At 46.2% G+C, this 24,134-nt stretch overlaps 1 protein-coding gene across 4 annotated transcripts in view; it reads right to left on the bottom strand.

Annotated features, from left to right (window-relative positions):
* Positions 1–24,134, bottom strand: part of LOC112994481 (netrin receptor DCC) — a 547,074-nt gene that overhangs the window by 227,529 nt on the left and 295,411 nt on the right. The window lies entirely within an intron of this gene.

Raw genomic sequence — 24,134 nt, 5'->3', positions numbered from 1 at the left:
CTCTCTTCAACCCCGAGCTCACTGAAAAGTAAATACTAGGGAAAATATTTATTCTGGAGAATACACTTAAACAGTTGCTGTTAAGATTTGTTTCCATTTTTTGCCAAAATAAAGAATTAAACCTTCAATTTAGAAAACATGTAAGATTTATGTGGAACAAAAGGTATATAATGTCCTCACAAAGCGCTTTAGGAAATCAAATCTCATTCATTTCAAAGGATCAGATGCCAACTGCGAGCAGAAGGAGGAACCGTAAGTCAACATACAAAAAGGTAGGTCCAGGTACGCGACAAGTGCACTGACAAACGATGGGGAATTTAAAGTATTTAGAGTAGAGACATTTTCATATAATCAAGAAGTTGTTTAGACGGGATTGATAGAGGATGAAGAGATAATCAATAACCAGGAAATCTGTCCCTGGTGATTGCACGAAGAAAAAGGTTGAATTATCTCTGCTGAGGATGAATTCTTATTAAGCTAGCAATTATCTGTTGCCTTGTATTACTATAATATATTCACAGTTTTGCAGTAGGCTATACGATATGCTAATTTAATTTAATTTCATCATTACCATAATACTGGTGTGATGGAAGTTAGCAATTTGAGAAAAACTGCTAATAACATCACATTTCTAATGAGCCCCCCCATCACAGTAAAAAACACATGCAAAACCCAACAATCCATATACATCCCACCAGCTTTCAGAGGGAAACAATGTTTCCTATTCTGAATATTCATAGTTGCCAGGAAGCCAGACTAGATTAATTTCTAAGTACCATCTATGACTTATCATTTCAGACAGAAAAATCCAATTGTATTTCTTGAGCCATCACTCCTGATATCTCATTATAATATTTATAAAGCCATAATATTAAAAACCCCCTCTAAATTAAAAGAAGGTGAAGATTATACAAATCAATTGCTCAGAAGCTAAGGAACATTAGAATCAAGGCTGCCCTTGCATCTCTAATTCGGACCTCAGGTCTGCATGGATTACGGCTCAGTCTCCAATTACATGATCAAATTCCACTTCTTCCACGGCCTTGTTCAACACCCACCACGGACCGTGCGCACTGGAAGAGCACTGCTCGAGAGTGGATTTCATGCTTGCTGTTTCGTACGTGGCTTTGTGCCTTCTATCCTTATATTATTCAGACTTTTCTCTGCAAAAAGAACGATTAACTCCCCAGCGGGGCTTCCTCTGGCTCATATCCCTATAACACCTGCACGGTCCACAAGCTTAGTACTGCCTTAGTCTTCTTGTCCAGCTGGGTATGAGTTAGACCAGTCTCCACCATATAGCGTTTAATGTAACGATGTTTCCCGTTGCTGTGGAAGCGCTCTGCATTTTTGCACATGAGACCATAGGGTTGCACTGGGCATGCAGCAAACGAGGACGTTGCTAACCACCTTCCCAACCAGCATCCACAGCAATACTGCAGCAAACACAGGGACAAAATCTCGCTCTTCAGGGCTGCATTTAGCTATCTTAACCACAAAACTATCTTTTCTGCCTGCAACCACTTGCCTTATTGACAATACGGTTTCCAACTTTGCAATAAAGGAAGGCCGGGCCTTGGGGCCAGTTGTCTCCTTAATTTGGCATCCTGATTAGTCCGCTGAGCACTCTCCAAGCTGGCGTGCAGCACGAGGCAGGAGCTCTCTTAAGGAGATGCCACTGGTTTACTTAGAAGCTGTACCTCACGCATGCAAACACGGGGATCGGCACAACACTGCAAATCCTGTCAACATTTGCTTGCTTTCGGTAATTGCCTTCACAATACTAATGTTCTCTGAACATTGTAGCGTTCAGTAATTTTTTCAGAAACAACTTCCCTCCTCCGCTGTTGGAGTTGGTGTCCACACCGGTCTTCGTCTATCATCGCTGCTGGAGAACTTCCAAGAAGAGGTGATAGGTACCTGGCAAGTGGAAACCCAACATTTTGGGGCTCGGCTGCAGCATTATTTTGCCAGCAACAAAAGCAGGAAGGCTTCTAATTCCCGAGTTACCTTTCTGCTCTGAGCAGAGTTATCCCTACTCGAATGCGCTTCTGCCCTGGGCCCCTCCAGCACTGTGCCCATTCCCAACCTTCCCTTTTCTCTTTCAGTTGGGTTTCTTCTTTTCCGTGTTTAATAACTTGGGACACCTAAAAGCCCCAGATCAAGTCCAGATCAAATGCACGCAAACCAAAAGCGATGAGGTGCTCTGACTCATTTAGGTACCCAGTTCCCTACCGCAGAGACAGACACGGACACGGGCATCCAGGCGAGAAACGCGGCAGGCCGGGCGCTTTGGCTCCAATGCTACGCGGGCGCCCAGGCAGCCGGGCACCAGCCCACGAGCTTCAACTGCCCCTAAACCACTTCAAAAACAATACAAAATTCTGCAGGTGATTTTTCAAATAAAATACCACTCGTAAGCAAACGCTGGTAACTAGGATTCTGCTGGAGACCTCTTTAAAGAGAAGCACCAGCAGCGACATTAGAGATGCACAAAGAGAGACAATTCAGCAGGTAGAGCTATGAATACCCAGCATTAAGTCTGGTTCAAGGAAAGAGAACCAAGCTGCCTGACTGAGTAAGAGCAGCTGAAGAAAAAAAAATAAGCAGAAGGTAGTGCATTCATATGTTAATTTTTAACTTTTTTTTTTTTAGACACTAAAGCCTTAGTACAATATATTCAATAAACTCACGTAAAAACAGGATCTATGTAGCTTGTAGACCATAGAATATTTCAGAATTCCAGCAAAATCACGAACTACTCAATCTTCGTTAGCATACTAATCACGATGTCACCAGCAGCCCTCAATTAGTTCATAGACTCATAAGCAGCAGACTCCCACCAGCTATGCTTCACGACACCCATGCCCGGGGACTCCAACCCCGACCGGCCCAGCGCCGTTCGCTCCCCATGGGCAACACGGCTCCTCTTGCTCCTCTCCCCCAACTCTCCTTTTTTACTGCTGGAGTTTTTCTAGACTGGAACAATTTTAGCTACGTGCATTGAATCCATTGCCGTCGAGATGTGCAAGGCGGCGCTGGCAAGGAAGCTGTTGGGACGCCAGGGCTACGCTGGGGACAACCTTCTTGGCTGAAAGCAAGGGAAGGAGAAGACCAGTTTGACCAGCCATAAAGATCTTCCAGGAGAGGTATTCATCCCTCCAGCGGTTGTACAGCTGTTGTACAGGATTCGGCACGGGGAGCCGCTACAAACGGGCAACGCAACACCCTGAAGCAGGCAGAGGTAATGCGTGCAGGCTGGAAATGTGTACACGTGTATCTATATAAAATGTCAAGCACTATAAATACACATTCTATAAATATTTTATATATCAATAAATGTCAAGCGCTGCCATATTTGCGCTGTGTGTGGTTTCTCAGTGCCGAATGTTTCAGAGATATGCATATGTGAAGGAGGTTGGCAAGAAGGGTTGTAAAGAAAACAAAAATACAGGCTGTTTTCATGCATGCTTTTCTTCCTAATTACACTATAGCAATGAAAAAAACCCAAACAGTTTGAACAAACCGTAGACTCTTCCCACAAAGCCCTACAACGTTTCAGAGAAGTGGTTTTTCCAGACGGTCGCTGTGACGCAGTGGAAAGGGGGCGGACGAGGAGCTCTCCCCGCGCACGGCCCAGTACTGCTCCACGCTCGAGGCAAAAGCCTCCGTCTTCACACAAAAATCATTTAAAAGAACAACACAGAAGGTTACGTTTGTGTTCCATATCAAAATGAAAATGCTCTTCAAAACAGATTATTTTCTCCTATCTAATGCCCCAGTCAGAGACCAAAGACATTTCACGCTGGATGCTGTATCAAAAAAAACCCAACAAAAAACAAAAAAAAGAGGAAAAACCTGAAAGGTTAATGGAGACACATAACAAAGTTTCCATCAGATTTTGCGTTTAACTAGACTCCTACCAGCCAACGGTAGCCTTCCAGCGGCGTGGAGCTCCAGGGTGGCTGTGGCACCTCGTAGGGTCAAACCCTTAAAAACCCCATCCCTCGTGCTGTCTATCGCTAACTTGTATGAACCAAATGACTGTTTTCTTTCAGGTCACTGGTCAAAATATTTGACACGTATTTTATCGGATGTGGCTGCCAGGGTGACAGCATGTGAAATAAAGTTACATAAAGCAAACATACCAGGTCCTGCTCATCCCAAGGGGCCAGTTGAGGCCCTCTAGATCTACAAATGATGAATGAATTCCTTTTTTAAAAAAAAGATACAAATATATTTGTCCTTATTACTCTTCCCTGCTATACATAGCAATTCAGAGGACCGCGTTATCATTGCCATAGGCAAGTCAGTCCTTCCTAGAACATTACAAGGCAGGTACCAGTGACTCTGGAAAGTGTATGAGGCAAAAAGAAATAAGGTCCCACCAATGCTTCTTCAAAAACAGTAGATTAAAATTGCTGTCTCCCTATCTCTCATCACTGTGCTGTACCCTTGACTTGCTCTAAACTCCGCTCCTGACCGTCAGACAGACAACACGCTCTTGATACATCTCCCTTCAGGCTAGCCTTGAAGAAGCAGGGGAGAAATGATGCTGTTGTTCTATGTAAAACTCCATTCTTCACCTAAATAAAGGTATTACTTGTCTTTTTTTAATGATTTAGGTTATTTTCACGCTGCTTTAGTTCTCAACACGACAGTCAGCTTACACCATGACTGAAAAAAGAAAAAAAAAAAAAAACACCAGCAGCAGTTCACGGTTCCCAAGAGGAAAAACTGAGCTACCAAAAACTCAAGCGACCCGGCGCTGCAGACGTGCATGAAAAAGAGATGAAGAAGACATGGAGATGATTCCTGCAGCTGCAGCAGGGCTTCTGTAGTCAAAACACCCCCACTGCAGCCCTCTGCTACACCAGGGACACATCTGGTACAAAGTGAGATGAGTATTAGATACGTATTTTAATCAGTCTGAATCACCAATTCTGCCAAAATCTATCTATTCAAAATCTATCTATTCTAACCAAAATCTATCCTTGGTGCTCAGCCTAACTCAGAGCAGCCCTCAGCCCTCCCCAGCTGCCCCTGGATTCAGCTGCAGCAGCTCAGGAACGCCGCACACCGGGGCCGAGCAGTCCCCTCTGCCAGGCTGGTGGGAAAAGGAAAAGAAAGCAGAAGAAAACTTCATCCCTTGTTTCCCCAAGGCCACTTTTTATTTCATACTTCAAGAACCAACAGCTTAAGCCACTTGAAAAGCTGTTCATCTTTTCTACTCTCGTACTATGCAAATGAAAAAATAATTTAACAAAGAGATTTTATTTTTATTGGCTACGTTACCAAACATACCTCCATTAACGAGTGCACTGATGACACTTAGGAAAAAACACAATTTCAGTTCATAAATAATTAAGAAGATTCGTCATCATTGCATCCAGAAAATTTGCATCGCACACATGACCCTATTGCACCTATGGTAGGGACGGCTGCTAGGGTGAAAAGCGGAGCCCAACGTTGCTACTGCTTCTGAAGGTGGAAGCACCTCTGAAACACTATGATGACTTGTGCTACGCTAAAACACTTGGTCTTGCCTAACTAAATAGTTGCTTTCTTTCCGATTAATAGGAGGTAGGTACTCACCTCGGTGCAGAGGGAAAGCCGACACTGTCTATGGCACTGTCTATATCGGTTTAAAAAGTAGCTATCCTATGAAAACTCAAAAGGGAGAAATAACAGATAAAACTTCCAAACAGAGGCAGAGCAATAGCAAAGGCGAGGGCTGCGGTACGACTGCACCTCAGCCCCAAGCAGAGACAGGCTGCTAAGAAAAGGGGTCTTTCTCAGCAACTCCTGCTAAGAATCGAGCAAAACTGCCTGCCCCAAAACGCTAGCTCCTGATAGATTTTGCAACTTTATGCCATCTGTTTTTTTCTGAAGAATTAGTTTAAAAAAACATACCAAGGGCAAAACCTGTGTGTTGCAACAAAGATCCCTCCTGGGTTTCTGGGGCAGCTTGCACCACGGGCGCAGCAGCGCTGCCTCCTCATCCTCAGCACAACGGCCCGTGCCATCGAAAAGCAGCAGAGGCAGCTTAACAGTGCAACTTTCCAAGCTGCCGTGACAGTAAATGACACGTGCACGTATCAACCTACAAGCTTCTGCAGAATAGTCTCTGTGTAATTTCTATAAGTAGTCTTAAATAAAGCATAATCCCCTTGCAGCCCACCATATACCGGCGAGAGCGCAGGATGCACTATTGCAGCAGTAACCTGACTTCCACTGAAAACTTCACAGCTCACGTATAAATCCAAAGCATATTCGTTTCCAACAGAGCATAGTACTGAAATGCTAGGTCACCCATAATGTTCTGGAGGCCTGTTGCAGCATACGGGTTTTTGGTCCATTGGTAGAGAAGTGAGGCACGGAGGGAGGATGTTTCCCCAGTAAAACGTTGTTCCACGTGTGATCACTGGGTGAAACAAAAACAAAGGGAGACCGCGGAAGCAGGATGCTAATAAATGTTCCTTTTATGCAACGTACCACTAACAGACAGGCTAGGAAGCAAAAACTAAGGTCACAGATATCTGTCAACTTATAACTACCTAAAGATTTTATTTTATTGCTGCCTTTATGACTTATAGCGCAGACAACGGTTATCGACCACGTCCCCTCTGCACCGCGAACAAACGAGCATTTCATAACCGTCTACTGGGTCAAACGGCCTGGAGATGCATTAACGCGATTTCTGTCAACCCCGTGCAACGGGCCCGCCGAGCAGCCTTGCTGAAGGCTAGCATGATACCAGCAATTAGCTAAATTTTGAGTAAATAACACGAAAGAAAAAACTGCCTCCTAAGAAAACTGCAGGAAGAGCTGAATTATCTCCAGGACTTTCTTTTTTCCATACATGTTTTGCCCACATGCCTGAGGATAGCCCAAATGGACATTAAACTAACGGCAACACAAAGCTGGAACAGACTGTGAGGCCACACAGGCTTCTCGAGGTCTTTGAAAGTGTAATTTTGTCATCTGCCTAGGAGTTCAGGGGGTTTTGAATGCTTTCCTCTTCTTTTGCTCTCTCGCCCTCCATCTAAGCATCAAGATACAAGGCGCTCATTTAATTCAACAAAAATATTTATAAGCGCCAACCTTCATCTGCTAAAAACAAATGGCACAAAAATAAAAACACAAGAACATCCTACAAACGCCTGCGGAAGAGGGACAATCCCACACGGCTACGTCTCGGCTGCGGGAAAGCACCCGCGGTCGCGCGGAGCGGTGCCGGCCGGTGCTGGGTGCTGCGGACACCAGCCCGCCGTGCAGGGCCAGCACCGCTGCAGCGCGTCTCGTTTGGGGACCCCGAAGCAATTTGTAGGCGTTAAATAATTCACAGGCGTTTTACAGATAGATACACACGCAGCGAGCAAATGACTTGCTCAAGGTCAGGCGACGTATAAGCGATGGGTAATTAAAAGCCAGGGTAATTAATAGGCAGCCCCGTGAGATTTCGGCGCAACTTGGTCTCCCTGCACCGGCGCGGGACGCGAGCGATGCCGACCGCTCGGGTCTCCTGGACTTGCTGCAGGAAAGCGGGGTCCACTCGGCTGGCGCTGCGGACGCCCCGCTTCAGCCACCCCGGCTCCCAAAAGAGCCAGGAAACCACGCTTTCACCTTGAGAGCCTGCTCCGCGCTTCGAAGTGCATGCGTGTATCTGTATGCAGGGAGACAGAGGGAGAGAGAGATCATAGCTATATATAGAAAAAAAAATCTGGTAGCCTCCCTCCTGTTTTCCTTCTTCCTCTGTTTGCCCGATAAAAGTCCAATATTAAGGAACGGCAAAGGTTTGTCACTTTGCAAGAACGCACACCGTGGGAAACGAGGGCTGGGACCCGCGGAGGAGCCTTCGCCGCCTGGCCGAGGACACCGCCGCGAGAACCCTGCAGCAGCACGAGATGAAGAAGTCGCTGTAGAAGTCCTTATAGTCATCAAACGAAAACCTGATGAGGTGCGCTTTCAAATTGCTCTGATCTGGTTAACCACCCTACCTACCAACTCGATAGGAAAAGGGAGCAAAGGCCGAGCAGGACCAAGGGGGAGGCAGATTCCTCCCCACTATAGAAACATTAGTTTTTAAAATCTGATACAACTTAAACATATTATTGTGTATTCTGCACCTGCACAACCTACTTCAGGGCACCGCTTTGGTGGACGGGCAGCGCAGGGCAAGCTTCCAGCACCAGCCGCTCATGGGCTCTCCCAACTGCCTTGCCTTCGCCTCCAAAAGTAATGACACCTCTAATCGCTGTGATGCACTTCACCTCTGGATACCGACAGGTCTACAATACCCAGCTTGAGGAGATCAACCCCTCACTGTCATTTTACCAATGAAGAAAACAGAGCATGTGGATCAGACAGGTGCGTCATGATGATCTAGTCTGACCCAACATACCCATCAGAATACAACTTCCCTGAATTCACCACTTCTGGAACGACAATATATATTTTAGGAAATGAATTCATGTTTTCCTAGTGATGCAAAATACGTGACAGCCATTGGTACGTTGTTCTGCTGATTAATTATTCCCATTTAAGAAAAAGAACGCTGTCTGGCTTCTGATCTAAACCTGTCCATCTTCAACACTGATGGTCCTTGTATCTTTGTCAGGTAGGTTGTAAAGCTCTTTATTATTGTATTTCTGTCCTTACAGACTGCGATCGAACCACTTGAACCTTCTCTTTGACAAATTAAATAGAAGGGGCTCTTTCATAAGTATCTTTCCCAATTCTTTAATCAGTGTCATGCCTGTATCATTTCTTTATTTCTCTTCTCGAACTGTGGATGCACTCCTTCGGTAGTGTCTTCACCAATACCAGGCACAGAGGTGTTAGAAAACCCCCCACGGTTATTCAAGAGTCCCATTTTTATAAATCCCATCGTACCATTAACGGTTTTGGCTTCTACACTGTGCTGGGCGCGATGCTGAGCTGGTCGGCAGCCCTGATCCTCAAGCCTGTCCCAGTCCCGGCTTCCCCACCACGTCTCGGTCTGCACAGCCGGCCTCTCCAGTCCGGAGCTCCATACCCACACGATGGTCATCTGCGGGTGCTGGGCTGCCCTAACCACCCAGCTGACTCGAGATCAAGAAATGACACGTTTTCTTCGTTACTTCCCAGCCTCCCAGGAAATAGAGCCTCTGTGTCTGCGTATCCGTGAACTTTGTCGGCGAGGACTGTTTTCTTTCAGGTCACTGGTCAAAGTATTTGACAAGTATTTTATCGGATGTGGCTGCCAGGGTGACAACCCCGTAGGCGCTGAGGCATGCCACCTGCCTCCTCACACCTCGGCAGACAAGCAGCTAGCTCATCTCCAATCTTCCATGACCTCCTGCTAGTTCAAGAATTACCAAAAAAGAACATTTTCAGTTAAGACACTTCTTCAACCAGTTCTTTTAAAGTTCTTGAATACAATAAATTAAGACGAGCTAATCTGAAATTAGGCATTGGAAAGCATCTATTTTTAGTGCTTTCACAATTTCCTGATCTACTGTGTAACTCTCATTGAAGCTCCTTTATCAACATGCTCTGCTATAAATACATCACCCAGCTTCTCTTCTGACCAGATGGGGTATCTGCATATCCAGCAGATCACCGAAACGCCTATCAGATATAAACATGCAGCACAGCAAAATGTGGGTTTTGGTCCCTCCACTGTGTGAAGGCGCCAGAGCGACTGTCCATAACCCAACTCCCAAACGCGGGCACAACTCACGGCTCTTCAGTCCTGCCAGGCATCTCCGCGCGGGGCACGAACTGAACGCATAGCACTGCATCGCCTCTGCTGCCCTCGCCAGATGCAGCTACTTGCTCAGATCTGGTACATCCAAAATGATGCTTTAGTGCTGCTTAGCTCCTCAGGTCTAGGTGTCCTCCAGCTTGCAGCACAACTTTTCCTTCCCACTCTGGAACTGTGACTTTTTGGAAAGCAGAATAGCTTTAATAGCAGTTCCTAATTAATCTCTGCGGTTGTAACAACCTGGGAAGGGGCAGGCTCAAGGGAGGGAACAAGGCAGAGGAGGGACCAAAGTGCTGATCCTAGGAAGTGTAATTTCCTCCCAGTCCTTCACCTGGTGTGGTTCACACAGTTACAGCCCATGCCACGATAGCAAGTTAACGATGGACACTCGGGGTGAAGTGCCCATGCTCTGATGCATGTTGCAACCACACTTCCTTTCCCCAAATGAAAGCTAGTTGAATACATCTCTACTGTGTACACAAAGCATTAAAACAAACATAAAATTAGAAGATTGTGGTAGTAAACCCCCTCAGTTTTACTACAATGTCAATAGGTTATTTCTTGCCAAATTCTATTTATAACTATATATATGTATGAATTTTTATATATGAAACTACTCCCTTAAAATATGTGCATATGCATATACACATCTATGTATACATTTCCCATGGTTCACAATCTTATTTACATCTTAGACATTATTTATGTGAAACCAAAAGTGACTCCTTCAAATACAGCTGCTCATCGTGTTATCGCTATTACCCAGTATTTTCCTGCCAGTTATCCAAGTTATCAGGGTTTTCCTACGTGACCTACCTCAACAAACTGTAGGGCAGAGATACCAATATATGCGATAGTGTGTCGTGTTTTATAGCTTTCATGTCGCTGTAACAAAGTCTGGCATCTGTAAAACATTTTGTCAATTTTATCTCGCTGTCCTTGGCTACCTTTGGCTTTTATTTTCTCCTAATATAATCTCCGTAATTTTCAGCATACAATTGCATCAGGAAATAATATTAATTATAGCTTGTCCCATTTGCAACTTGGCTTTTGCTGTGACTCTGAAAGCTCTCAGCCCACCGAGCGGCTGCACGAAGTCCTTGTATTCACCAGGCAGATGAAGCTCTGTTTCAACACGTGAAATCAGCCTGCATCGGATGAGTAAAGTGGAAGCAGAGGCATCCACGGCAACGCAAGCGATGGTTGGCAGTAGGGTTGGGAGCCCCCGAGCAGCACCCTCCCCGCCGGGCTGGCTCAGTGCTGGAGGCCCGGCACGGCCTCGGCTGCACCAGGGTCTTGCTCCTCAATTCCCCTCTCCATCGACAGCTCTTCCCCCAATCCCTAAATCGACGCTTCAACAGGATGCTAGCAGCAACCCCGAACACCACATTGGGAGCACTGTCTCTTTTTAATTAGAAATTAAAGCAGAAGCCCTCAGCATCACCTGTGATGATTACACTCCCCACAGCACCCTTCACACAGGGCAGCATTACCTTTAGCATCCTCAACGTCACCACGAGAAATTAAAATGGTCTACGTATATATTTTATGCCTTCAGATACAACATTTGCAAGCATTTGCGCACATTGCAATACTGCTTTTACAGCTCCTGTATTCTCAGCAGTTTACAGAAGAAATAAAAGCTATAATCCGTAACCCTAAGGTCTCACTAGCAAGATCCCAAACCTGCAGGCTCTGATTGCATTACTAGGATTAGTGGTTACTACTTTAAGTAATGCTCTTGACCCCCATTTAATGACATATATTTCATCTCCTCCGTTCAAGCAGAGAGGCCACTAATTCGTGGACTACGAGCAAAATTCACCTTCGCGCACGGAGCACGACTTATTTCCTGGAGGGTTGGCACACAACCTGACTGAGACGCAAATGGGCTCGCCGCTAAGCAACACATCTCATCCAACAAGCATCGTTTGGAAGAAACTGTTAATTATTTTCACGGGAAGAGGTTACCTTTCAGCTGAGACCAGGAGGAGGCACTCGGCTGTTCTTTCCACCCCGCGTGTGATTGCCCACGCCATAATTTATGCACAAGGCAAAAATTTTCATCTACTTTGAGTACTCAGCTGCTGAGCTGCAATACTGATTGCTCTGACAGCTGTCACTCCTCCCACCACCACTTAAAACACTCCACTACTGAAGGGCAAAACAGGCTCAACATACCAACAAAATACTCCACAGTGAAGAGGTTAAAGATTCGCTCCCAAAAGGTCTCAGTAGAGCAACAGCATTAATAGAGTAGATAAGAGAGAAAGAAAAGCTGAAAAGGCTAATATTAATAAAAAGCACCTTGAGTTTTAAGGAATAAGTTGCAGCAATCGAAACTCACTGCTTTTTGGTGGAAGCAAGGAACAATTTATGAAATGTATTTTGATTCTTCCTGAAGGGTTTCATCCACTGAGGTAGAAAAACTTACTCCTAGACTTCATTCATCCAGAACGGGCGCGTAACTGTACTGCCACGTATGAACGACCTCGCTGAAGTCCGGTCACTCTCCAAAATACCGTGATAAATCCCACCCCAACATCACAGCAAGACCCTCTCTTAGCTCTGCCTTTTATTTTTCCTTAGCATTTTTTAAGTCTTCATTTTCTTGCTTTCTCTTAAGAAGCAGAACCCTTTTGAAAGAAGGTACAGAAAACAGAAAATACACTGAAGGCCAAAAACCTTGGAGAAAGAGTCTGAAGCAGCTTTTTCATTGAACTTTAGAAGTGAGAATGAAGGTGAGGAGCCTGTTTCTCACTACACCCGAAGCTGGCACCTCTGTCCGAGGGGATTTGCTATTTCTCCGGGAATTCCGACGTTCAGCAGGGGGAAAGGACAGACTGGGTTCAACTACGACGGGATACAAACCTGCATCCAAACTGCAGGCTGTACTTCTCCAGAGCATTTAGTAAAGCCTGGGAAACATTTCATTGGTACCAGGTAACCACGAAAACCCCCTGTGTGATGGCAGCAATCCCATCTGTTCTCCATCCAAAGTATGCTATTTTGCATACATAATCCTTAACTTCTAGAAGATCTCCTGAACAATTCCCAGCAGGTGACAAGCGCGGTGCTGTGCCACCAAGCCAGCTCCTCTGCTCCTCCTCGGCCTGTGACTGACTGATATTCCCCTCTGCTGACGAATCTCAGCAACAACTTTGCCATTTTACTCTATCAAAAAGCTGAAATGATGGCCTCAAGGATTTTCCCATTATAGTCACATGTATTCTGTAGCTTGCTTCATTGCCTCCAGACTTATTTCACATTTGTCTATATTACGCTGTATGTTTTCATGTAATTTTCTCAATAACCATGAAGCCTAAAACCTTCTAAATGTGGTTGCATTATTTCTCATTAGACACAGAATTGAAATTGATGACAAAGCAGGATCCAAACTGGAATGGAGAAAATAAGCCACAAAAATCTTCTGGATATATAGTATGATCCTAATTTTGTCTTATTACTCCAAATTTGATATAATCAAATGTTTTATTACTCCTCTTTCCATCCATTTTATTGAGTATATGCAATTACCTACATATATTGTATTTATACAAACAAATCCTCAAGTAAATTACTTACCTTCATGATCTTTACATGGAGAATTACTACTACTTACAACATGCTAAATCTGCTTTCTACATCAAATGCAATTTTCCTATGACTTAGTATCACAACTCTGAACCTCACTTGGACAAACACCTTCATTTTAGACCTTCAGCTACACGTGAAACTTAATAACTGGTTTTGAAAGACCTGCCTATAACATCCACTGCCTTGCTCCAGTCCACCACAAAAGTGAGATTATCAGAAACCGACAGGTTACAAGAGGTTACCAAAGGTAACTTCTCAAATTCTTACCGTTTCTGGCCAAGTTATGTCCTCTCACTATAGCCTACATAGTTATTTCTTTTCTGTAAGAAATACATATGTATGAATAAAAGTTTATATATATATATATATATATATATATATATATATAGACATATGCGTATATGCATATATAGACACTTTTTTTAAACTCAGAATCACAGCTGATGCTAAAATAATCTGGCTAAGATTACATGGTAGATCTTGCAGCCAAAGCAGGACTTTGATAATCAATTTCCAATTGTTGTACAACCCAATTCAACACCTCCTGAAACTCGTCTTGAACACGAGCGTGACTCCGAGCTGAACAAAGCTTTCCTGGGGACTTGAGAAAGTCCCTTTTGGCGGCACACACGCTTGCAGACAGCGTTCTGCTTGTTCTACGCAGGGCACAACACCAAACTTGCTTAAATTAACAGTTGTCGCCCCTCTGCGCTTTTTGTATTTTCAAATACACAACCCATTGCAGAATATTCTCTTAAAAAAACAAAAATTAAAATGCTCCTGGAAATGTCCTAAGCTTTCCTTCCATCCTAGCTCACTTGAGCATTGCCCCTCCTCATTCAGTGGTAGCATCAAGGCCCCTGCATTTCAACCTAGCTTCACATCTCCCCATCCTAAGCAGGCACCATAAGCCAGTAGATAAAAGTGCCTGTCCTAGTCCGACTATACACGATTATTTCCGATTCAACAGGAAAAACGCTGGAAATATTTCACTTTGGTTAGTCCATCAAGCAAAAGAGGAGAATACATGGAGAACAATCCTGATTTCCTCTTTGCTTTTTTTTTTTAAACCAGGGAATTTTATATAAACTATGACTATATATCTGATTCTAATTGTGTTTGCATAGGCTCAGGAAATGAAGGTGGAGAGAAAAGTAACCCTGACTGATTAAATACTTGCCCAGGGGCAAGGCAGCAGGCAGGGGAGGACGTGCCAGCCGACGCTGCTCAGAAGCCGCTGGCAGGCTTGGACGCCTGACGGACACGGCGCGAACGAGAAGCCCGCTCACGCTTTTGTACTGCGGGAAAGCTCAATTTTAATGATGTAAAAAACCAAACCACCTTCTTTGGTTTCACGTTCAGCCTCGGCAGGGAGAGGCAGCGCGCTGCATCTCCGCGTCGGCCTCGGCAAAGCGCAGGAGGGCTCAGGTGGCCGCTGGACCTCGTGGGGCAGGCGGGGAGCAGAGGCCCCAACACGTCTAACCATCATGAGAAACAGCCCCGTACTGACCTGATGACTCCTCTTCCATCCCATTTGGTAAGTAAAAGTCATTATAGCGTGGGCGAGAAACCCGGAGCAAACCACGAGTGAACGAAAAACATGAGGAATTAGCGTTCAAAACCCCTTCAGCGCTCGCAGCACTTGCAAAACATGACAGCAGCCAGGCATTTCTATGTGATTTTTCCCTGGTGACCCTCCACTGCTACGTGCCCTCTCCGCCAGGTTGCAAAACGTTCGGGTCAAGTTTAAGCACCCCTCTTATCCCAAGGTACGTGCAGTCGTTGTGCCCAGCAAGAGATGCCGCCGCTCAGGATACGCTCGCTCCCCTGCCCTTAACTCCCCAGGACTATTCCATGACTTGCATCCTGCAGGAGACCCTTCAGTGCTTTACGCCCGACTCAAAACCGAGGGCCTGGAGGCGAGCTTGGGCGGCAGCCAACACTCACCCACCCCTGGGGTACCCGAGCTCGTGGCCGCGACAGCCCCGCTACTGAATCCGCTGAGGGATGCGATCAAACGTCCGCGCTCCCAGTTGCAGTTCGATATTTCAGCAATTTTGCAGCAATTACGCACAAATCCATACCTACGCTTTTCCGAGCTCCATTTCTATCAGACAGTTGTTGCTTTAGTTTGGACACACTGATTATTTATAAAGCGATTCCAAAACACATGCCACGGAAGTGCTGTGAAATTGGAGCACAACGTTATTCTTGTTGATGTCTGCAATCCAAGAAAGCAGGCGCAACCCCAATATTTTCTGTTTCAATTCCCAGCCTTCCCAACAGCAGTGGCTTTAAAGCCTGAGCACTCCTAAGCCCAGCTCAGCACCATCACCTCCTGCAAGCTTCTGCCCGCGTATCCCACCTCCGCAGCTCGTCCTGCCCGGGGGAGCGCCCCGCACAGCCACCGGACGCTTCTCAACGCAGGTAAATGGCTCACAGTCTGGCTATCAATTGGAAAGGAGCTTGCGCATTAATTTATTATAATAATACTTTGCACTTTTATGGCGTTTTTCCATTTAAGAATCACAAAGCACTTTACAAAAAAAACTAATAAATTAAATCTCACTGCGCTCCTCTGAGATAGTTATTACTATCCACACTACACACAGGGGAAAAAGAATCACAGAAATGCTAAATGAATTATCCAAGGTCGGATAAGAGGACAGTAAGAGGGCTTGAAATGAAAAACTAAATTTCCCGAATCTTTAGCTCACGCTTTTTAGGTACCAGATAACACTTCTGCTCAGAAGTAACGGATGGATCCCAGAGACGCCAGAACGTACGGGATGAATCCTGCAGCTCTCCACGAACCAGCTGGAATTTCCCAGTTATACCTGAACCGACTCGGGCTGCTAGAGCTCCGCTGAGCCCAGACGGGAGCCTCCGGCGGGGCAGCACACAGCCGGGAAGAAACGGGAGCTTTGGGGCTTACAGCCAGGAGGGCTCCACGCTCCCCGGCACGGCAGCAGCTCTGCGCCAACGCCGCTCTCGTCCCGGAGCCTAAATTCCGCCTTAACCGTGCTTCAAAGAAACAAAGGCAACATGTTATGCAAATAATTCCTGTAACAGTAATATGTAGCCCATAATTTGGGACACAACAGAAGAAAATTAAGTGTCTGTAACCTGAAATTTGGAATTTTTTGGACACATTTGCTTCGCATTGTTTTTCATGAGACTAAAAATATTATAACTCACTGGGACCCACAGAAAGCTGAAATTACTCCAAAGTATGCTGCAAGCCACCCAACTGCCCTGGGCTGCCCTGGACTAAGCACCCGCTTACCTCCCGCAGGACAGCGTCCGAACGGCAACAAGCCATAACCCATGCTGCACCTACGGTTCTTCCCATGCGATAAAGGTGTTCTTTTCTATTCGCTAGTGGTTGCATGCAAATATTTTGCAAACATTGCAGCACTACTTGCTCAACAACTTCTCCTACAAAAAGACACATAGAGCTTGTGGTAAAACAGATGTTTGCACATCCTGAGCCCAACTTTGGCCCTGCTGTTTGCAAGCCAGTAGACAACCACGTCAACCAAGGCAGAACGAGCCCCACACCTCACTGCGTATGGGAAGGTGTTGAACATACCCATACCACGCTCAGCACGCTCACCGACCTACGCTACAGCACGCGTCTCACAAGAAGGGTGCAAAGCAGCGACGAGGAGACCACATCTACGTGGTGGCCAGGCAACAGGGGCAACTACACGTGGCTAAAGCTGGCAGGACAGGACAGGGGGAAAAGAAGGTGGGAAGATGCTGCTGGAGGAGGAAAGCGGCAAAGGAAAGGCTCAGCTGAACCACAGGATCTACATCAGGGGCAAGGGCGCGAAGGTGGCTGCGGGAAGGCCAAGGGGCTCTCATCGGGCTCAGAGAGGCTGATCACCGGTTTCTCAGTCTCATCAGTGCCCACACATGTCCCACCAACTGCAATCCACATCTGAACCATCCCTACGGTTGCAGTGAATGGTACAAAACATCACTCCCTCTAAGTTCAAACCTACAAACCTTTCAGGCAAGATGCAGCTGCTCGCTCCGGGGGGATGCAAGCCCACGCGCCATCTCCATCCCTTCCCAAAGACTCACTGGAGCACCGTAACCTCAAGGAAATCCTGCCCGCACGTGACATCTGCTGAAGAGCTACCACGCGTGGTCCGGCGTGCCCTGCCGCTCTCTTCGCTGTCCCTGCTAATTAACGACATCAAATACCTTCTTTTGTTTCTCAAAGGTGTTCCCTACCTGTGGCAGTCTTTTTCCTTGCTAGGAGAAGAAACCATTAGGCTATCAGAACCCACTGCCGCTAAAGCAATCAAATTTTCATGGGCCGAGAATTATAACTTCAGGTACGGGGTAAGCAGCACAGACAAATAAATGTGGAAAACAACATCAGGCTTCATCCAGATACGTTAAGTATAAAAAATAAACAGCAAGAAGAAAAAATAGCAAATGTGGAACATAAAATGAGAATTGCTTCTAAATAGAATGTTTATTGAAGATTTTTTGGAGGAACGAGTAGTTCTTTAAGTGGCAAGTTATTGGTTTCCTGCAGATTATATGTTATACAATCAAATTGAATTATTGAAATGCCTTCCATCCACCAATCTATTTACATCAAATATACTGTGTTATTTTTCATACTGTGATCCCGGCCTTCACAGGAAGTCTTTCCAAAATGCTTTTAGTGCCTTTTGTTCATAATAGCGACATTTTTACAGGCATTTAATATATGGAATCAAAATATTAATGCATTTATCCTGTTTCACCACAGTTATTAAATCTTTAAAGCCGCACAGTTTTTTTGTTGTTGTTGTTATTCTTCTAAGACAGCAAAATAAAATCACAACACAAGCAAAAATAAAAGGTGCTGTACTGGCATGCACATAACGGTATTTGGAAAGACAGTGGGGGGGTCTAATGGTGGGACCAAAGGCCTGGCAGGGCACTTGCTCCACCACCCTAGCGCAGTCCGTGACCTCAGGAACACACTTCAACCCAGAGGTCTTCAACAGCCTCGACATGTGCTCTTAGCACGCCATGGGGGCTGAAAAAGCTCAGGTAAGCCTTAGATGTTGAAAAGGAAGGATACCAAGGAGAACAGGACTGATCTTGCCTCGCCACGTAGCCCTTCTAAGGCCCTACGACACTGCGCCCGGCTCTGGTACCCTCTTCCAGACAGCTATGGAGACAGGCTGATCATCCTTCCACCTCGAGTAAGCAGCTGCTTTTAACGTCATTTTGCAAACTCCTTATGCTTGAAGAGTTGCAGAGACAGGACCCTTAAGCGAGCCAGGCTACCAGAGCCACTGTGCCACCACGGCCCATCTCAGGGGTTGCATCCCATCCTCGATCTCTTGCCGAGGCTCTACGAGCTGCCCTTTCGGGCACTGCCGGGGAAGGCACACGGCCCGTTTCGCCTCCCCACAGTGGCAGCACACAGTGCTCTCCAGTCCCCGTGCCGTGCAGCGGGGCACCGCAGTTGCCCTCCCCTTCGCAACGGCCTCAGTTGTCACAGTTCGCTTTCTGCCAGAAAGGTCAACCCTGAATTAAGTACATCAAACACCACAGAATCACAGCATGGTGGAGGTTGGAAGGGACCTCTGGAGGTCACCTAGTCCAACCCCCCTCCTCAAGCAGGGTCACCTAGAGCACACTGCCCAGGACCCTCTCCAGACAGCTTCTGAGTACCTCCAAGGATGGAGACTCCACAACCTCTCTGGACAACCTGCTCCAGAGCTCAGGCACCCTCACAGGAAAGAAGATTTTGCTCATATGCAGACAGAGCCTCCCGGGGTTCAGTTTGCACCCGTTGCCTCTCGTCCTGTCACTGGGCACCACTGAGCAGAGTCTGGCCCCATCCTCTTTACACCCTTCCTTCAGATACTTGTACACACTGATAAGATCCCCCCTCAGCCTTCTCCTCTCCAGGCTCAACAGCCCCAGCTCCCTCAGCCCTTCCTCATATCAGAGATGCTCCAGTCCCTCCAACATCTCAGCAGCCCTCCGCTGGACCTGCTCCAGTAGCTCCGTGTCTCTCTTGTATTGGGGAGCCCAGCACTGGACCCAGCACTCCAGGTGTGGCCTCACCAGGGCTGAGTAGAGGGGCAGGATCAGCTCCCTCGACCTGCTGGCAATGCTCTGCCTAATGCAGCCTGGGATGCCATTGGCCTTCTTGGCCACAGGGACACATTGCTGGCTCATGGTTAACTTGTCCACCATGGCTCCCAGGTCCTTGTCTGCAGAGCTGCTCTCCAGCAGGTCAGCCCCCAGCCTGTCCTGGTGCATGGGGTTATTCCTCTCTAGGTGCAGGACTCTGCACTTGCCTTCATCAAACTTCATGAGGTTCCCCTCTGCCCATCTCTCCAGCCTGTTGACTGGATCTTCCCAGAGTCCTTACTGACTGCAAGGAAGCTAGGAAAAGCTTTTCTCCAGGAGCAAGGTAGGTTAGTATCAACTCAAAGAAGGACATAACCATGATAACAAGAAGCAAGGAGCAAGTCAGGCGGTTAGGAGGGATGAAAACGGGCTGGGATTTGACTTTGTGATGGGTCAGTAACACAGTGTCCAACCACCACGGGGTCCCACTAATACTTCGGGAAGGACAAGTCCCCAAATTGCATAACTTGGGGTTCCTCTATCAGGTTTATTATTAAATTCCAGGAGCACATTCCTGCTGCAAAGAGAGTTGGGTTTTATTCCTGTGCCAGTAACAATTCGACATCGAGGCTACATTTATTCTACTAGCTCATGGAAGAGACACATTTGTTCATTTTGTCAAAGTCAAGGATTATTTTTCATTAAAGCCGATACCCATTGCCTAAGTGCTTATAACAAAGCAGTAAGTGCTGTGAAGTGCATGTTATTACATATTCACCAAATTATTATAAGCCAAAAAATGTAACAAAGAACTATATCTGCCTTATTAGAGCCACATTCTTCATAACAATAATTAGATTAATTATACCAAACTCTGCAAGACAATTTTATTACTCTATAACAAAACTCCATAAGCCTGCTGTTATTCTACATCGAGATAGCATAGCTGATTAGACAGGGGTGTTGTTGCATTAGATTTAGACAAACTCATCATGGCATGAAAGCAGCTCAGGGACGGATGTGATTTTTGCTAAGATTAATTGCAACATTAACAAAACAAAACCAAACCAGTATGAGGCAATATCACACAACTGGGCCTAATCACTTCTTAAGCAAATTTTAAATGGTAATACTTGATATATTTGATTAAGAGAACATCTGCCATGCATACTTCAAAGAGATGCTCCTCTGACCTCACTGCATCTTCCCACAAGGGAAAACACTGCTGTGGGGAAGCTCCAGTCATCCCAACCTTACCCCCACCAGCATCAGCATCTCAAGTTCTTATCTTTTCAACAATCGCGTAAGCACATATATTGCTTCCCACAAGAATTTTTGGAGGACTTTCCTCATTAAAACAAGCCCAGTTGGGGTGGGGTGGGGGGGTTCTCTCACCCTTACAGTGTATGTATAAATCACAGTGGCTTAAGACGATATTGCAGACATCAAATTGCAATACTTACGCCATTGTAAAGGATTACCTTCATGATGATTTTGATTTTAATATCTATTCTGGATGGTTTGGGGAATTTTCTTTTCTTTTTTCTTTTTTGGCTTTTTTTTTTTGTATTTCAGGGGTGGGGAGGGAAAGAACCTCACATGCTTCCTTCTAGCTCTGTAGCCTATGATATTGAAAGGTGATAAAAGAACAAATGAAACCACTAGAACAATGTCTCTAAAACACCCCTTTCCATCCATGCAGTAGAAAAATGCGTTATCCTGCCAATACCATCTGTGTTTTCATTATATCCTAGATAATTTGGGGAATTTCACACATAATGCGGAAGAAATCATTTTACCACAAGAATACCCAATTCTACGACATTATGAAGTCAATAGTAAAAGAAGAGCAGTAAGCTCATGATTACTCTGTATCTTCAGTACTCTCCAAATCACAGCTTTTTGGTCACGCAGGAGGTCGGTGCGCTGGTGGGGATGAAGGGAAGACCAGAGCTGCGACACTCGGGGACACACTTCCCTGCTAAGGGACACTGTGCCAAGGACCAACACGTCTTAACCGAATGGTATCACTGAAGCTTGCAGAAAAGTAACATTTTAATTCCTGAATCAAAATCTTCAGGATGCTGGAATGAAAAAAAGCACCACCAACAAAACAACAACAAGAAATACTGCGCCCAACAACCAGCAGGTTGGAAGGACGGGCAAGCGCTGCGGAGCGCGGGAAGCGGCAGAGGACAACCCACCACCGTTCCCTGCTCTCCGTCCTCCCTCGTGCTTCACCCACGGCAGGGAGGAGCCGCTGCTTCCCACCCCAGCAAAGGCAAGTATTGCCACAAGCACTTCCCGGATGCAGTTTCCACTTGGCAGGGCCACATGTTACAAAACAAATCCAGATTTCTTGTAAATCTAATCATTTAGGCCTCAGCACGGAGACGTTATAACCGCTGACTCGGTGTCACCACTCCCACACTACACAGTCGCACAGTCCTTTAAAACTCCATAGCAAAAAGTCAAAACTGGTGTCACGCTTGGCGGCCTTTGGCCTTTTTTCTTTCCTTCCAGTGGATTCCACTGTGCAGACCACCAGCCAGACTAGACTCCCAAATTTATGTTCTCCTGTTCAATCTTATTTCACAAATCCCACCCGCCACCTTTCCTAACAAACTCCTCATGCCTTGGTGCAGTCTTCCTTTACGTTTCCAGCCCTCGCACAGCGATGGGACGGCCTCTCACAGAGACGAGCCGGTAACCTTGAGCTAGGATCCTGCACCCGGCTTCTGCACACTCAGCTTGATGACATGCCACATCTAGCCTTATTGAAGGTTTGCTCTCATATTTTTCAGTGTCAATTTTTCTTATTACCCTGGCAACCGCACTGCTTTAAATTATTGCATCCACGTCTAAATCTCCTCCAGTACCCAAAGATTAAAATGCACCTGCAATCTTCGCTGCCTCTTCATAAATAAGCAGCGGAGGTACAATATGTTCTTTTTGTGAATAACATGGTTTTCTGGACCTGCACTTACCGAGCTGCTGTACACTGGCAAAATGAACCTCGCTGCTATCCATGCTCATTTCTGCAGTCCTTATATAATAATCCTGCATCTTCACTCCAGTACTGCTCACAACTAAGAAGCCACTTTTGCACACATCTTGCCCGGCAGCACCAACTGGAGGTTGCAGAGCAATTCCTTGGGCTCTCCAGGGTCACCACCATTTTTTAGGGCACAGCACAAAGCTGTGGAGACCTTGTCATACCCTGACCAAGCTGAACCAGCTGCCAGGTGCTTATTGACGGGGTCCCTAACTTGACCACTTTTTCAGCAGAGCCGACAAGGTGGGAGCCACTCGCTGGTGCTGCCGGAGCCGTCCCGAGCAGCCGCCGCAGGAGAAGGCTTCACCAGCGGCCATCGCTTCTCCACTTCTCTATAGAATCACACTGAAATAAAACACATCTTTCGCACATGAGTTACTCTAATTTTAGGCCACTTCCAGTGAACAGGCACTAGCTGCAAACTTCATTAGAGAATCCTGACACCCGGTTAAGGGATGCAGGTAGCATGAAGATTTGCTTCTTCATTTCACATCTTCTGGTGAAGCAGTATGACGATGCATCGCCCTCTGCTCACTGCTCTTCCTTCCCTGGGCCTCTAAGAGACTTTTATTTCAAAGCCCCTCTCAACATTGCCTGAGACTTTCTTTTCCCTTAACTCAGCACTCGAAAAGTGTGAGAAGAGATTAATATTGTTCTTAGGCTAAGTATGCTGATCCTGAGATGGAAATGATATAATTAAGGAAGCTTTCCAGGCACCTCTGCTTTGTTCTGATCCGAGTAATTTATAAGGGCTTGAGCACACTCCCGGATAGCTTATAAATCTACAATTACTTAGTAGAGCCCTATTGGTAAACTTTAATCAAAAACCACACGCATCTTTTTTCAAATCTTAACTTCAAGGCCCTCAAGGGCTGACGTACCCACAGTCCTAGAGCTGAACACCCAACACAGATCCCCCTGCACCATGTCATCCAAAGGTCTCAGGTGCTCAAAGAATAGCTATGAAATAAGAGGACAAAGGCAAAACCAGCCATTTCTCTGCCCCGGCAGGAGGAGAACGTAAGCGGGATATGCTAAAGCCCGAGGAAGAACGACGGAGATAAGCTCGCCTCGGTGCTCTTCCATGGCCACCGCCACCGTCCGCCCCGCAGAGCTTGGCTTTTGGCCCCCGAGCAGGGACCTCGACGGGAGACGCCAGGAAATCGCATGGCTTTCGTCCCTCCTCGCTGACATTTAAGGCACACTGCGCTTTGCGAGCGGGGGCCAGCAACGCAGAGCAAGAGCCCTACAAGCCACGGGCCATCAGCAACCACAACAGAACAAAAAGCTCCGCTTCGGCAGCAGAGCAACACGAAGCAACCCAAATCCAAACCCTCCTAAGTAGCACTAAGGCAGGTTCCCTTCCCAGCACAACTGATTTTGCAGGAAGCACTGAAGATGGTGTAGGTTGTTAATTAAGAACCTAAACCAGAGTAGCAGCGTCCCGGCACCGATGTGGGACTTGTGGGTACCGGACCCCACTCCCTCCTTCGGAAAGGGCACCTAGTAAAAACACGGGGATGAAAATAATGCTTTCAGCATGAAGTTTTGGACACATGAAAACTAATATCTAACCAATACTTATTTCAAATTACACTGTCCTTTAAAATATGCACAATCCACCTCTCTAAAAATCTT

Source organism: Dromaius novaehollandiae, chromosome W, assembly GCF_036370855.1.
Source record: "Dromaius novaehollandiae isolate bDroNov1 chromosome W, bDroNov1.hap1, whole genome shotgun sequence".
NCBI lineage: Eukaryota > Metazoa > Chordata > Aves > Casuariiformes > Dromaiidae > Dromaius > Dromaius novaehollandiae.
The sequence above is the reverse complement of the archived record's forward strand: the minus strand, read 5'-3'. Positions and strand labels throughout refer to the sequence as shown.